The 17,821-nt window shown below is 35.3% G+C and overlaps 1 long non-coding RNA gene across 1 annotated transcript; it reads right to left on the minus strand.

Annotated features, from left to right (window-relative positions):
• Positions 1 to 355: 355 nt before the first annotated feature.
• Positions 356 to 1,272, minus strand: LOC150092174 (uncharacterized). The gene is made up of 3 exons (XR_016550609.1): positions 1,241 to 1,272; positions 724 to 787; positions 356 to 518 (listed from the first exon to the last, which is right to left on the minus strand). It is a non-coding gene; the product is annotated as an uncharacterized LOC150092174 (long non-coding RNA).
• Between the last annotated feature and the right edge of the window lie 16,549 nt (positions 1,273 to 17,821).

The raw sequence follows: 17,821 nt of genomic DNA on the forward strand, positions 1-17,821 counted from the left end.
TGCGTGTTGCTACTTGCGGTACTGAAATGAAAAAAATGAGACATTACGTCTCATTTGTATTACGTCTGTAAATCGCAAGTGTTTTATTGTCAGGTTTGTCTGTCTATCAAGATGAAAATTCCCACTTCCTGGGCGAACATATACCTATTGTGAACCAACACATCTCTGTATAAAATAAATATTATGACAATAAAAACAATGACAGTAATAATGATGATGATTTTATTTCTATGATATTACAGCTATGTATGAATATGAAAATTCAATTATGTTCTTCTTTTAATGATTTTTCTTTGAAATAAATGATTAGTTTTCTTTCTCATTGTATACTACAGATCAGCATCTTCTCCTCCTTCGTCTTATTCTGTCTCCGTATAAATGCATAGCTCACTACCTCCTTCCTCCCGCTCTAGGATAAACGCCTCCACCATATCCACCTCCATAATATCCTCCACCATATCCACCTCCATAGCCTCCATATTGAGGAGATCGCTTCTGCCTAAGTCCTTCTTCAGCCACTGTAAAATAATAGTAATAATTTAGATCTCTAATCTAGTTGATTGTAAAAGCTTATTTTAATATAATATAATGGTAATGATTTGATTTCTGAACGAAAAATTCCTTAAATTATAAGAAAATATATTCGATGAAAATCAGTAGAATTATATTAACAAGTAGTTGTTACATTGAATTATCTGTAATGCATATCAAGGAGAAAATTACCTGCACTTTCGCAGAGGATGCTATCCGAACACATCAGAACCAATGCAACACACACCAGCAGTTTCTGTAAGAGAAATAACTGAATATTTCTTACATTCCCATAATGTTGCAAAGATTTGAGACTTTTGAGTTAAACTTATGTAAATTAGTATTAAGGCTTCTTTTTCATTATTAATCAGTAGTAACTAATTAGATATATTGTGATCCTGTCTAAAAATTAAATAGTAGAATATCAGTATTTACATTCGCTATAAAGGCTTATTGACATGGTCGAAAAGGCCAGTAGTATTACGAAGACGAAAGTTCTATTTACTTAAAATTGCATTTAGCACTGAATGTTTGCGATGGAAAAGTTCTTTACAGAAAGACATGAACATGATTTGATAACTACAGAAATACTAAATGATTTTGTTCGAAGATCTTTAGATCAACAAGCAGAACAGACAGAAATTTATTAGGCGTTATGAACTAATGTGCATGCACTTCAGTAAAAGAATAAAACTTCAAGTGCACTTACCAGTAATACGACCATGTTCAAAACTTGCGAACTTTGTTACGATCTATGGAGCGTTTGTTTTGACGATGTCTCCACGCGCTATTTTATAATAAAATTGTCTAAATATGCAGATCATGTGATTGGTCGTTCTACTTTCATTTAGTAATAACTTTTCTCTTTTTGGTAAACACGGAAGTATCTCATAAAAAGAAATTGTCAACAGAAAGTGTTGACAAGGTAAAGACTGTGATGATGACACATCAGACCTTACAATAAACAAAATTGCGTTTCTTCCTCTCTCGCACGTGTCGTTCGGTTGATATGCAAATACAATACTTTCAAGCAGCATTTTGAGTAAGGGAAATAAGGTGACTAAGATTATTGCAAAAATACACTCATATTTGATGCAACTCCACAGCTTTTGGTATTTCTTGTCTTTGATTCAATGTCGCTTCACACATGCGAGATGATAGTGCTACACAAGTTGTGTGATAAACAACTGTCAGCAGAAATCCCCCCAAACATCCATATCACACTGAATATCCCTCAAATCCACAGCCTTCGCACCTAGTAACAAAGTCAAGATGCTCTCCTCAAGATTAACCAGGCCATTTGATCGAAAAACGAACGAAAGAGAAAACAGAAAAATGAAGGTAATTGTGGACTTACTTGATCTGTAATAATGAGCATTCAAGACTCAAACATAATTGAAATTCACAGATTGGCGCCTAAGAAGACGTGGGACTTGTCTTTCAGTTAAAAAGATCGGTATGGAATCCTATTTAGAAGTCGAGGACTCTTTGTGTGAAGACTTTTCAAATGAAAGTCAATTAGTCGATATACAATAAGCATGTCAGTGAATTAGAGGATTCACATTGTTTTAATTTTTTTTTTAAATTTCAGAATGCGTTTCTAACATCACATAAAAGGAATCATGCAGTCGAAAAGAATAAGTCGTTGGGAGAGGGGGGGGGGGGTTCAAAATAGGTAAGATTACACACATGTTAATACATACAGCCAATCGGCCCACCTCTTCCGGTAAACTTACGCTAAAACGGCCTGAAGCCACACACAGGCTCATTCTTTTTCTCAGCTGTATGAGAACGAAAAAAAAAAAAAAATATATATATATATATATATATATATATTTTTTTTTTTTTTTTATTGATAATAATGGAAAACCCAGACAAAACCGATATTTAGGAAGATCCCAATAATATTTTCAAGAATTCATTAATTTGACTTCCAAAAATTCTTAATAAACAAATTCAGTTCAGCGCATGAGCTCTACTATATTTAAAAGAAGGTTATTATATATGAACTGCTTTTGTATTTGTATATATTTGCGCCGATATGCTGGTAATATCGGTATGCTGGTATATATGCTGGTAATATTTATACTATTTTGTACTACAGACTAGTTTTCCATTGGTGCACCCTGTTTTTGCAATTGTCCAGTAGGTCGTAGCCAAGGGGAGCTGAATAGTTACTAAAATCTTGCTCATAACATTAACACTCGCAGCAACATCAAATATCTGATGTTTTCTGAGAAAACAAAATAGGAAGCTTCATCCTATATAATGTTTAGAATCTCAAAATCGTTACATAAAGATCAGGGATGCATGAGTTCGAACCCCCAATCGGAATTGTGTTCAGGAGAGGAGATTCCCTAAAGAGCAGTGGACATTAACAAACTTCACTGTGACAGTTAAGAATCCTGTTTCGTTCATTTAGTTTCTTTGGTTGATTGGATCGTTCAATAAATATACGCAAAGGCTTCTATCATCTCCTAAGAAGAATCAGGCTGAGTTAAGTCGCTTGAGTAATTTTTGTGATTTCTATACTTGTCTTCATTTACATTTCTTTCATAATTTATAGTTGCATTCATAATTCCCCAACATAAGTGCTGATAACTTCGTTATTATTTCAAATGTTCATCTCAACTGTGAACGCAACTTCAAACAAGTCAACAATTACAGAACCCTGAAACTAAAACTATGGAAGTAACGCACCAAAACATAAACAGTAAACGTTAATTTCATTCCCTTCACAAATCTCATGCTAGCTTCGAAAACGAGAGGATTGTAACAACACACTTAGCATAAACTTATATCACAGTAACATCCAGCTTCCATTACCTTAACCGATATTGCCGATTGTCTTTATCCTTTATCTATTACTTTCCTCCGGCATTATATTTCTTTTCTTACTACAATGAATTTTATACCAGGTTATATACACCTTGCTCTCTTTCTGCATAACATATAATTTTATTTCCTTTATCTCAGACCACAAAAAACTATCATTACTTTTCATTTACCTAAATTGTATGTCTCACTTTATTAAATTTAGGCTTTTATTATTCGTATACTTTCTTTTGCCCATCGTTTCTATTCATTTGTCCTCACCACTTTTCTTTTCCTTTCATTTTCTCCCACTTTTTATTTTCTTTTGCGCTTCATGTTGCTAGCGTATTGAAGTAACTAGGATATCAGTAGTGGCGGTGGTGTTTTGATCCGAGATTGGGAATTAGTCTGAAGTTACTGTTTCTTGGAGGGGGACAGCGCAGGCTACAGTCATTACCCAAAGTGTGCTCAGTCTGCATATATACGGCTTGGAAAAAAGTCAGTGGAGATCCCCCATGGGCAAGGTACATCGTGCCATGTAACGAGTCGCATTTGTAGCCGGTATAAATTGGAAGTCAATAGTTTGGGTAGAATGGCTGTGAGAAGGAAAAAGACAGAGTTTAAAAGAGGCGTTGTGACAGGATGCCATGTTGCTAGCCTATCACTTTAGAAAATTACTAACCAATTGGGCCATCCCAGGTCAACAGCCAGTGATGACATACTGAAATGGAAGCGCAGGGAGCCAACTGCAAGTGCTACCCGCAGGTCCCATCACATTCACCGAACGTGACCGAAGGGTAAGACAAAGGATAATATATATATAAAATAAAAACCGCCATTCGTCAGCCGACACGTTGAATGGGGAATTCCAAGCATCGAATGGAACACGAATCTGCATAAAAGCATTCAGAACCGAGGCTCACAAACATGAACTTTATGGTAGGACCGCAATTGCGTGGTTTGTGGACACGAACGTCCCACTATCACCACTTGAATGGCCTCTACAGAGCACTGATCTCAACTCTACTGTACATCTGGGGGATGAATTGGAGCGTAGGGTGAGGTGAAGGGACGTCCGTCCCCCAACAGTCGAAGACCTCGTTGCATGCCGACAGGAAAATGGTCCATAATTCCCATTGATCGTTATCGCACGCTTCTGGAAAGTATGCTCTGTGGGACTGCTGCAGTCATCGCAGCAAAAGAAGGTCCTACATCTTAAAGTGCAGGTCATGTCTCTTTGTACCCCACACTATGATGTCCGTTGACTTCTTTCCAAGCAGTGTATGCGTGGTCAGTCGGCTTACCTGTTCTGAAGTGAAAAGAGATCGAGTTTCCGACTAACTGATGTTTAGTAGGAGACCTGACAGACGTTCCTCGCATCATAGATAAACTCAGGTCTCTCCGAGTTTACGACTGAGCTACGAAGGCGCCTTTTGAGTTTCAAATTGTGTATTTTTTTGTTCCTGTAAAAATAACTTGCAAATATCTTATCAGAAGTGTGTGTGTGTGTGTGTGTGTGTGTGTGTGTGTGTGTGTGTGTGTGTGTGTGTGTGTGTGTGTGTGTGTGTGTGTGCGCGCGCGCGCGCATATGCCTTTCAAGAAATATCTTCTTGACTTTTCCTGTAAGGTTTCCAGACAGTCTATCTCCACCATAACTGCTCCTTCAAATGATCCTCCAAAATAGTTCCTTATTTGTGGAGATCATTTGTGTCGGAGTGCCTTCTCTGCAATTACAAGCATAATAATAATAATAATAATAATAATAATTCATCCCTCTATTCTGTTTTTTTTTTTATCACTCCCACACACGAGCGGTCTCAAGGTGTATAGAAAATAAATCGCATGTGTGGTTAAAAATGTGCATTGTAATGTGAAGTCTAAAAATAAGAATAATAATATATATTTTAAGTCTGTGAACTGCTATTGGCAGTGAAAAAGTTAATCAAAATTCAGAATATAAAATAAATTCAGCTAAAACTAGAAAAATATATGATCACATGTATTAAAAACCATAGTTGTACCGAAACACACAAGAATTAAAAGAACTGGCAATTATAACTATACATGAAATCAAGATTTCGCATAACAGAAAAGGAAAATAAATAGGATATTGATTGATTTAGTTATTATTTCTGTATTTGTACCCAACAGTTTGTGACAGTAGGCAAAGAGAAACAATTAATTAATAGCGAGAATGGTTTAAAATTGTAATGGACAACATAAAGAACTCACGTTCTAAATTAACCCGATTTAAAAATAAATGTCTCACATATTTTTAGCAAATTGATACTATCATGTATGTTGAGGTTTGTAAACTGTTTCATACAGTTCACAAACAATTTTCGGTGAAAATTTTAAGTGTGGATGCTGCATATATATATACATACTTTTTTTCCTAATCAGTAACGAATTTATTAATAAATAAATTTACATATTAAAAAATTGCTTTATTAAAACTATTTCATCCTCACCACGAACAAACACCAATAATAAAAGCTTCGTATCAATAGCAATGACAAGTGCAAACGAATATCGGCGTCAGATCGCAGTGCCTTTGTTTCGTGTAACGATAATTGAAAAAATATAATTCTTTTCATATTTTCAACAGTGACACTCGTCATAATTCAGCCTTGTATCTATAATAAATAAATAATTATATGTTATTTTAACAAATAAAATAAGGTTTACAAAAAATAGTTCACCACGCACCAATAATAAACGATTCATATCTCACTGAAATAACGCGCGCAATAATAAGATACACTGCCCAGACGGCAGTGTATCTAATGACGTAATGTGCAATGACAAGCGCAAACGAATATCGGCGTTAGATCGCAGTGCATTTGTTTCGTCATCTAAAGCATTAATCGAACAATTCCAATTATTAACTATTCAATCAATGTCAAAACATAACCTTTAACATTAAATGTTGTATTGCATTTATATAATGTTGTAAGCATTGTTATTATTATTATTTATAAACACAAACAAAATTTCTTTCTTTCATTTTTTCCTTGGAGGTGCTGCAGTGCTTATGTACGGGCCGTCACTGGTTTCATAGCTGCTGCTGGTTCCAAAGTGCTAGATGGAAGTTACAAGCCAAAGAGACTACTTTTGAAATTAACACCAGCTACGAAACATTCCCCAAATCTCAACAAATATGGCTGCATCGATTTTCCAAAAATCTAGATCGAGATATTACGTGTAAACCTCTCTTTATCGAACAATATATGGTGACAAATTAGGACTTGAGTTCTTTTCGTAGTCCGTTACATTTTAAACTGTTTTCTCTTCAACTGGTTGTTGCTGTGTGTGCTCTAAGTATGCGGAGTATAAAACAAGAGGTACAGGCAGTTTAATAATTAAATAAACATCCTGTTTAGTTTCTTTTTATGTCGTGAATTAAAGAAAAAATCGAAGACAAATAAACAAATTTTATAAAGTTGTTTATTCATCTTTGAATTTAAAAAAATTAAAACATTTTAAACTTAAGAGAAGAACTTGATGGGCCAACTCAAATACGAAGCAAGAAATCTGTCTCAATCTATAAATTACGTCATCACTCTCTTCTTCTTCTTTTTTTTTTGCCCCAATTCTCTAGTATTTTATTGGTGTTATACCTAACAAGAAATCAACAACCTGCGGCTGAGTAATAGACAGTTTGACAAAGTAATAAACAAACGTACGACTATCATGACGCATCTATATATTACAATAAACACTTTTGCTTCCAGCATCAACCTATCATTACTTTCTACATGCTACAGTCAAAATTATTATTTAAAGACAGGAGCAGTTGAAAGTAAATTTTCACTTCAAATTCATTTTTCTTGCTTCGTAGTGAGTTGGCCCAGCAAGTTCTTCTTCTCTCAAGTTCAAAAAATATACGAAGATTGCATTTTTACATTTTTTTTCGTATCATTATTTCAAACGGCCTTTCATGTGCTGCCATCTTTAGGCTGATATTAAAAGTATAATAAAAATATCTGATCAACATAGTACTAGTCGGCAAACTTTCGAACATAAGCAACATCTTTATTTGGCTAGCAGATTTTGCGTTATGTTTATCTCGAGGCCTAGCTATTTAAAATTATATTTCTTGTGGGTAATTACATACTTGTCGGAACCCTTCTATGACATATATTTGTTCATGGAAGCTACGCCATTCTTCTACTGTTTACATCGCAATTTTCGACTTTGTATCATTCCAATGGTAAAAATTTCATCAACTTTTTTAATGGCTGGAACGTTTATCATAGTATTTTCATAAACTATCAGAAGACCACTACACCCTTTATGTAAAATCGGATATCTTTATTTACAAACAATTCATCCTTCATTCTTTCACCTTAGATAAAAAAAGAACAAAATAAACAAATGAACATTTCCGATGCATTTCAAGGAGTAATATTTTCATATGAAAATCCAATGTACTATCTCTTTATGCACAGAAAGAGAAATAAACCTACACAGCCTTGCTAGAAGTATTCTCTTCCCTAAATTATGAAATTAAAATATACTTTACCCAGGTTTTAAAACACAATACAGTGTCATTTCTGAAATGCCAATGCAAATAAAGACAAACACACCGAATGCTTTTTTCCCCATTAAAGTTAAAAAAAAAAAAAAATTAAACAGCCTACTTTTCAAAAAACTTTAGCCTCTATTTTCAGTGAATTTATAAACATCATAAAAAACTTAATTCCGGAATAGTTCCGGAATTATTTAAGTTAGATAAAGTAGGCAAATCTAAATTCATGAGCTTTAGTTTTAAATTCCATTTAATTAATAAGAGAACATCATTATATTTATGACGTGATGTCCGCACCACAACACCATGTCATTCACAATCCTCTACTATACGACATAATTGACGATGCACATAATATACTATTTACTGCCCACCAATTATTACCAAGAATTATTAATTATTACTGCCCGAATATTAGTTAATATTTGGATTAACTAATATTGATCCAAACAGCTGTATATAATCATAAAAGTGGTCATTATGAGCCAAAAAAGATGCGAAATTAGATCGATGAATCATATTATAGCAGGGAAGGTCATACAAGTGAATCATATCGTTGATTTGCATGTCGATTCACGTTGTTAATTAGTTTGTTCGTTCACACACACACACACAGAGAGAGAGAGAGAGAGAGACCAAAGGATGCATATGTAATCAAAATGTATGATTGACTCATCCATTGAATCCTGTACTGTTTGTGCCCCATTTCCTCATCACAGAATTTTTAGATGACGTAAATTATATAGTGTGCTTTTGTATAAATAGTCCGAATGTGTGAGTAAATGTTTACGAATGAACAAATTTTGATATTTAACGATATTCAGATAAAGTCTGATACTTCCTAAATTTTCTGTCAATACGAGGAACATGACTTTTCTTCGGTTTATTTTTTCTCCAAAAACTGTTTATTTCCACACTGGCTGTTACATGGATTTATCTTCCGTCTTTCGCGAGTATTCTCTCAATTCTCAACAAGGTTTCCTTCATTATCTCTGTATTCAAATTCAAACGCGGATTTACTTCGATACTGGAGCTCTTCAAGTCAAAATGACGTTGTGCGAATGCACCTTTTGAAAGCCAAATAACTGGTAGCCAGAGAGTGCCAGATCAGTGGTGCACTCGGGATTTAATCTGAGGGGAAGGAGGCCTAGTTGAGTAGACGATTTACGAATACACGCTACGCATTGCATACGACCTATGACTGAGCGTCTGCAGCGATCGCCAATAAATGATAAGTAATATAGAAATAGAAGACACAACAGAAATAAAAAAATGAATTTTAATTAGGAAAAGATTTTTGGAAACTTTTCTGGTGTTTATTTCTTTTTTGGGGGGCCAGGGCCCCTTGGCCCTTTCCCTGGGTGGGCCACTGTGCCAGATCCACACAATTTCGCGCTCAAACTGATGAAGCCCCGGTTTCACTGGTGTTCAACTCTTTAATCCAGTACCTAACTGTGCTCATGTCAACAGTATGAATTTCCGTTGGATTCATATCTTCCTCAATAAGGGATTTAAATACAATTTTCTGCTTCGTAATCGTATCTACAGCATCTCCCTTTAAAGTACAGTACTGGTGTGCTGTTCGCGTGGCAGATCGTAGCGTCACTCCCTGTGGTGGAACTGCAGGCCAGTACTGTCCACTCGATGACATGTAAAGTTTTCTATAGCGCTCCACTTGAAAGAAGAAAAAATAGGACATTATGTTCGTGTAACCCCCTCACACATTCGCGATCTTTGCTTGCCAAACAGGAGGAACACAGTTTAGCAGACTTATTTCATTCCATAAAGGCAGTAGTTCACCTCATAATCTGCTAATAACTAATTTGCAAACAGTTATGGCTAAGAGAGCGTATTCCCTTTTAAAAAATTTTGGGATTTATTTAAATTTCAGTTATATGGTATAATTTAAAATAAACCATAACTTATAAATATTTAGCCAAGATGGGCTTTTACCTAAGGCAGATGCTACCTTACATACAATTAAAATGCCTTTATGTTTTGCACACTAATAAGGAATACTGCTTCATTTCATGCCACACACCACCATAGTCTAAGTTGTATTATTGTACACTTTTCCAGATTATCTTGCTTGGCATGACATTACTGGTACTGTTCAGCGTACAGAACACAGAAGCCACAAATTTAGGTAAGTTCTCTTGTTTATACTGTACATTGATATTTAAAATCAGTATTCTCCTAAGTCTTCGAATGTATTTTTCAACGGATAGCATTTCAAGAATACATTGTCTAAATTAGCTTTCTGTACATTTCGATGTTGTTTATACAGACTGATGTATGTGGTTGCTTTTTTTTTCAGAGTTGCTGGAAAAGCTAAGAATGAAGAGATCTCCTAACAGTGTTGAGAAAGTGGTTGTTCGTCGCAAGAGATGCATATTTCCATTGCCATTTCCGCCTTTCGGCAAATCCACCGAACTTGGACCTGAGAATGAACCAATGAATCATCTGAACAGGTGATTTGAACTCGGGATATTATCTAAAGTATCCAACCGAATTCAAAGTATATTGTAAGCATTTAAGTGGCGTAATATTCTGTAGATAATTATCATAATAATAAGTCTTGCTTACAAAATAAAGTCGATAAACCAGAGTACTGATTTCTTATTTTCAAAATTCATTTCAACAATTTCAAACTTTCTTAAAACTTTAATTCACTCAAAATTCTGCGTCTTCGAAAATTATTACACACACACACGTGCATACATCACTAAACACAGATACACCTCGATTTTTTTTTTTTTTCTTACTTAAGGCATTCGCAGTACTGTATAAACACGTGGTACTTCTTTCAACATCGTCTGTCGTTACAAAACCGAATATGGCGAGTAAATGCATTACTACCGTAGTCATTATTAGGCTGTTAACAAAATTTTTCGTATTTAAGTTTCGTATTTGATAATTTTTTAATTATGATATTGTTGAATGATTTCAAGTATATTTCTAGCTAACAACATGTCAAATTTATCTTTGCAGAGGTGACATATTTCTTTAAGCTAAAATGCCAATGAAGCGATATCGAATAAATGCGATTTCGTTACATTCCCATAGATGGCAGCATAAATGTTATTTCCTCAAAGACAATTAGTTTTTATATATCTGTTTCGTCTATTATTAAAATTGTAAGCGATTCACTGGTTTATTAGTCTGAAACCTGAGGTAATGAAAACAAATCTTCAGCATTGACGTCAGAACGCACAGCCCATTTATGCAACACATACTTTATCCACAGTTTCCATCATAAAGAAAAGACAACGCGTTCTGATGTCAGGCCTAAGTTTGTTCGAGAAGCTTTATATTAGTTTCGTTCATTTATTTAAGGATCCACATGCATTTGCTTGGTTATAAAAAATTAAAAAAAAAAAAAGAATTTTTATCGTACATTTCTTCGTATCCATCATCAGCAGATAACTTTTGCTCATGCGCAGTAAAACAATTCCCAGTTCGATCTTGCTGATATTTCTTGAATCCGAAATACTCGTATACTTCTACGGCAAGTTTTCTTTTCAAGAAAGAGAAATTAATTGCTTCATTTTACAGCTAGATGCAAACTGATTTCTATTTAAGTTACCCAAGAAAACTGCATTTTTTTCTTGGGTAACTTAAACTTGCCTAACCTTTAAATAATTAGAATGCGTCGATCTCTTTTATGAAACAGAGAATTTGGTACATTTGCGTAATTAATGCATATAATAGTGTTATGATCTATTTCTATAAGAAGAGAACAAGAAAACATAAAATATTTTTTTAAAAAAATGTTTCAATAACCTTTAAGACGAAGTAGAATCTTGGGACGAAGATGTTATCAACAATATTCGAGTTCATCAGACAAAAACTCTAAGACTTCGTGGTCTTTCGAATATAACGAAAAATGTTCCTTTGAGAACCTGTAATTTTATTGGCTGTCCAACTTACAGTTAAACATCTGTCAGACGTTCTCTAGTTTATTGAAAATTCTGCAAGATTCGTTAAAAATTCAGATTTCAAGAACAATATTTTCATAATTATATTGCTACCGACAGACCTTTTAATTAGTTCGAATGTGATTTCTCTTTGCAAGTATTTTCTTTACACATACATTAGAGCTTCTGGGCAATGACTTCACACCAGATAAAATGTTCGCCTTCGCTACAAAAGCACGATATTTTTCCTTCCAAAATAATATATGCAAACAAACTGAAGGAACTGCTGTGTGTGTGTGTGTGTGTGTGTGTGTGTGTGTGTGTGTGTGTGTGTGTGTGTGTGTGTGTGTGTGTGTGTGTGTGTGTGTGTGTGTGTGCGTGCGCGCGCGTACACACACACACACACAAAGCAGTTAAACTAATAATAATTTGCCTATATCTCGTACCTTGGCTAACTACTTTATGGAACATTTACAACAGCATATACCACCATGTCTTCTACATTGGCTTCGATATATTGACATCTTTGAAGACTGGAACTGTTCTTTTTCTTAGCTACGTTTTTCTTCATAAAATTTGTTCAGTCTAATCAAGAATTATTTTTGAGATAAAAAATAACAAGCACCTTTAATAGTCTTTAGTATACAGAAATAAAACAAGTACAAGGAGGCAAACTGACGCTGCTTCTCACAGAAGGCTGGCATATCGAAACTTTAGTGTACTGTGCGCACCCCTTATGCTCCACTGATTCTCATCTAAAAATACAGTTGTTTTTTCTTGGAACTACTTGCATCTCTAATGGCTATAATACTAATATTATCAACAAAGTTACTGTAATTCTGACACTCATCCAAGCCATTCTTCAGTGCAAGTTAGTTTCTAGTCTCCATATTCCACATCTTAAAAGTGTGTCTGAGAGGTGGCCACACCTCTGCGGCTAGATTAACCTTTAAGGAAATAGGAATATCGTATTTCCTATCCAGGAGTTTATAGAATTTCTTACTCATGCTTGTCTCTCATATTATGGCAGAGGTCGGTCTGCTCAGAAACGTTTGGAAGAACACCAAGTTTACATCCAGCTGCATAACTTTAATGTACTGCCAATCACAACATATCTATCAGATAGACGATTCATTGGAATAAGACTAACAAGCCGCTTTTTATTAGAAAGATTATAAAGAAAGCTGTGAAGCCATATTCATCATGCGAACGTAAACGTCTAAAACTTTCCTAATTTTGGAAGATATCCTGCTCAATACTCCCCATGACTGTTAAATAATTTATTTGATAATTTCGGTGCCTTTTCTGAATCCTAATAGTTAAAGATCGAGGTTCTGCATTTTTATTTATTTTATTTTGGCTGTTAATATAGCAGAGCTTTGAAGAATTACCCTTCAAAGGAATTGAAGGGTAATTTTCAATTGCCCACTTTAATTATTAACGAGTTCTTGGAGGTGTCCTGCAATAATAATAATAATAAATAAATAAATAAATAAATAAATAATAACAACACGTCTTCTGTTAAAAATTCATCTACACGAAATCAATAATACCAATTTCGTATTTTTCGAAACAGATGCTTATATAGCTATAATTTCTTTAACATTAAATTATTTAGCATGAACAGAATATTCAACGTACGTATTGAATATTCTGCTCACATGAAATAATTTATTTTCTATGAATTCTGTGTCTTTGTTTCTTATAGATGTCGATTACTTGTATCTATACTTGGCAAATCGTCATTGTTTATTATGTACTGAGTAACAGTTTTTATATAAGAAAGAAGCAGTTTTAAAACGACATCCGATTTCTTTTAAACTGCGAGTTTCACATGGAATGCAAAATACTGTATAGAAAATTTCAGAAGCTCTAGTTTAGATTGCAATTTCGTATGTTTATTTTATTTATTCACTGCAATCTATATCGATAGTGTACACCACCATAAAAATAACTGTAAAACCAACTAAACAATTAAAAATTTGTATTATAACCGAAAAGAACGCAATCAACTGAACCGAAGCATCGGTTCAAAATGAGTATTATTACGTTCCTTGTACTATTTGAAGCACCTCTCACGTTCCAATTTCCACTTTCACTTGCTTTCTAAGCTGTGACAAAGCGTTGATAAAGCATTTTATTAAAGCGTTTACAAAGCAATTTCTGAGCTAATCTACTATTTATTTCTGATATAACTACTCTACCTGATATAGTGACTTCTTCAAGATGCGTCTGTTTGAATGTTGTAAGTTAATTTAAACCTTTTATATTTAGAAATTAATTTTTTTTTACCTTTTAGTTTAAATGTATCAGTGCCATTAGTCTCAATTATTAGAATGTTATTTGGTTGGTTGGTGGCTTGCAATATGTACTTTGTTTTTCGTTACGAATAAGATTAAATTTACTTTATCGGACAGCATTCAACTTTAGTTTCATATTCCGTCTAAAATATAAACGCGTTTCTATTTTCTTTTAAAAATATATCAATAGTCAATTCTGGTTTTTCAGTATTTCAGAGATTATTACAGTATTATAGAACCACAATGGCAATAAGAGATGTAACACTCGGAACACTTTGATCTGTTACACTATCAGTCTAAGTTTGCGTTATGTTTAGAGAAAGAAAAAAATATTTTTTTTACAAACCAAAAATAACTCGGAAACTAAAGAAAAGTGCAGACACATATCTTAAATTATTCTTCATTATTCTAGCTTTTCAAAAATCTATTTCTAATTTACTTAGTTTTAAGCAGTACTGCTGACAATAAAATAAACACTGTTCGGTTGTGCACTGAATATTTTGTTGTTGTAGTAGCAACGTTAGCATTTATTCCACTTTATGATTATGGAATAAATTATATAATATTTAAATAATACTCAGTGATTTCCCAGGTTAAGAAACTGATTATTTTAATGACAGTATAGAAAAAAAAAAAAAATAAACGATGTTGTTTTACATTATCTTAATAAATTTCATTAAAACCTTGAAATGGAAGAAGATTTTAGCGGAAAAAGTAGGGCGCAGTGACCTCCCGCGATGAGTCCTTGAACACTTTGAAGGTGTCTTATTATGATTATGTGACACTCCAGGGAGTCCAAAGACTCATCGAACCGCGCTCAAACTTGCTGAACTTTTTGCGTGAGCCATTAGTAGCAGACGTTCTACCAATTGACCAACCTTGTAATAATTCGTCTTTTGTTAAAAATTCATCTGCACGAAATCAATACACTCTTGCAAATACAGATTTCGTTTTCGAAACGGAGGATTACGTAGTTTAGTTTCTATAATCACCTTTCTGTTTTATCCAACAGCTGAAGAAATGGCAAGTTAAATTACTTTCTGAAAAAAAAAAAAAAAAAAAATCTGCTAACGCCTGTTATTCCCTATAGGGAGTAGGCAAATCAGTTTCCGCCCTAACTTTTTGGAGGCTGAAGGGGAGGGGGGTAATTTTCAATGGTGACTAATCTGAGATAGCTGGCCCAAGACTATCATTTATTATAAATGGCGTTCGGTGAAGAGAGGAGTGCCGCCATCTCGTATTCTCTAATCCTTAAATAATGTGGGTTTTACAGTCGATTTTCTTGAATTCGTTTTCACAATATTATAATTAACATTCTTTGTTTTAAGCTATTCTATCCCAGATGTCTCAACTGAACTTCAGTATAATTACCACTTTCTTTGAATGCATACTTTCGTGCCAGGGTTTAGTGATATGTAAATGTATCTATCACAAATCATGATATTATGATTTGTGATATGAAAACTGCGCCATTGAATAAAAACTCATTCTCATTCTTTACAACCAACGAGATTATCACTGGTTCACGTATAAATATCGTACATCTTATTGTATTAATCTGCAATGTTTGCATAAGTGCCTCTATAGTGCAATCGGAAGAATAACCGGACGTTGCAATCCTTCAACTGGAAAAGATCCGAGTTCGATTGTAGTCTTGACTAGAGAGATCTTTATATTTGATTTTCACTTGAAAATAAGCTGCTAATAATAAGTCATCTTATCTCATAGGGCGAGATAGGGGTTTTTCTTCCACAACAGGTAAATCGGCCAGAGTACACACAAGCAATTTACCGACAAAAAAATACTGTTAGCGGAGGGTATACCATCCGCTAATAGTAATTTTCTTCACACGAAATCTGATGTAGAAGGGGGATAAGTGGTATAGACTATAGGTTTAATGGAGGGGGGGGGGGCTCTCCAACATGAGTTCTGGGACTTCTTGGAGGTGTTCATTAATTTCTTCCTCTAAAAAAGATGCATACAAATAAAATTCAGTATCTTAACACAATCTTTAATTGGAACCACTTAAAAAATAAGACATTATTATTACATGACATCTTCGTCAGTCTCATCACAGGAGAGCAAGTCACAACATAATTGTTTCTCCAAAATTAATAGAAGTTTAATGGGTGGCCATGGCATGTCATGTAGCCAGTGGATAGCAACATAAAACTTCTATTAATCGTGTGTTGTGTTCACTTGCTGTTATATCTGTATCCGTGCATGGTAAAAAAAAAGAAAAGAAGAGATTCTGGAAATATAAATAAAAAAATTCCATAAAAAGGTTCCTCTGGACATGATGAGAACAGAACTAAGGTCATTCCAAGAACTGAGAGCAACTGCACAGAAACTAATTCTGGAAATAGAGGTTCTAGAGTCGCTCCCCCCCCCTCCCCCCCAGGTAACTCAAGTTTTTCATCTTGCAAAATAGGCCAACTGGCCAGAAGAATGTGCTGTTAACAGAGATAAAATAATTCGCCTTGGAGCCTTATAATTATACACAAGGTAGAAGGAGTAGTGGTGATGATGTTAAGAGGCTGATTAGAGATAGAATACAAACGTAGATTGATGGGAATGGAAATTTCTAGAGCAAGCAGAATGGGTATGTTAAGAGGTGACTCAGTTATATTTTATTTTATGAAAGGATAGCAAGTACATTGAACAGAGGAGAGAATCATATATGATAATTTTTCTGGATTTTGCTAAAGTGTTTGATAGAATACTAACAAACACTATCTAAATTGAACAAGATGGAGACATATAGTCCACTGACAACTTGGTTATAGGTTGGCTCATAGGTGCCAGCAATTTATGTATGAGGGTTCAGCAGTGTTCCAAAAAGAAAAGCAGGGTACCACAGGTTTCTGTTCTAAGATCACTGTTATTTAATTTTTATATATATCAATGATATAGTTTGAGAGGAGATATTCATTTGTTTGCTAATGATGATAAATGAGGTAGAGCAATGTAAGATCTTGTAATATAATTCTCTTGTAATAGTATCACATCACATCACAGCTTCTTAAAGCTATGATGTGATGTTATTACAAGTGAATCTGAACAGGTTGGTACTTTAGGTTAAGAATGAAGACCACTTCAACATTACCAAGTCATGTATTATGGTGACAAAAGATTGAGTGGAATTTATTGTATTGAAGCAACTTTTCTCCAAGAGGCCAGAGAACCTAAGATCTTGGTAGATAGGGATCAAAAGATCAGGAGCCACATCACAAAAGTTGTAAAGGTCAATCAGAAAATTACTGCTGCAATGCAAAACACCCTGGCAAGTAGGGAAAGGTGATAGATCCACTCTATAAAACACTATCCAGGTGACATTTGGATTTCTCTGCACAGATCTGCTCACCTAGTTATATGGGTGATATGGAAGGAGAGAGAATGTAGAGGCAAGTGACTCTCAGGAATTTTGAATATGAGGCCAGATTAAGGGAATGTGGTCTCCCCCCCCCCCCCCACCCCCCCCCCCCCCCACCCCCCCCCCCCCCCACCCCCCCCCCCCCCCACCCCCCCCCCCCCCCACCCCCCCCCCCCCCCACCCCCCCCCCCCCCCACCCCCCCCCCCCCCCACCCCCCCCCCCCCCCACCCCCCCCCCCCCCCACCCCCCCCCCCCCCCACCCCCCCCCCCCCCCACCCCCCCCCCCCCCCACCCCCCCCCCCCCCCACCCCCCCCCCCCCCCACCCCCCCCCCCCCCCACCCCCCCCCCCCCCC

This window comes from Typopeltis vanoorti, unplaced genomic scaffold, assembly GCF_054136105.1.
Source record: "Typopeltis vanoorti isolate ZY-2024b unplaced genomic scaffold, IOZ_Tvanoo_1.0 HiC_scaffold_24, whole genome shotgun sequence".
In the NCBI taxonomy this organism is placed as follows: Eukaryota; Metazoa; Arthropoda; class Arachnida; order Uropygi; family Thelyphonidae; genus Typopeltis; species Typopeltis vanoorti.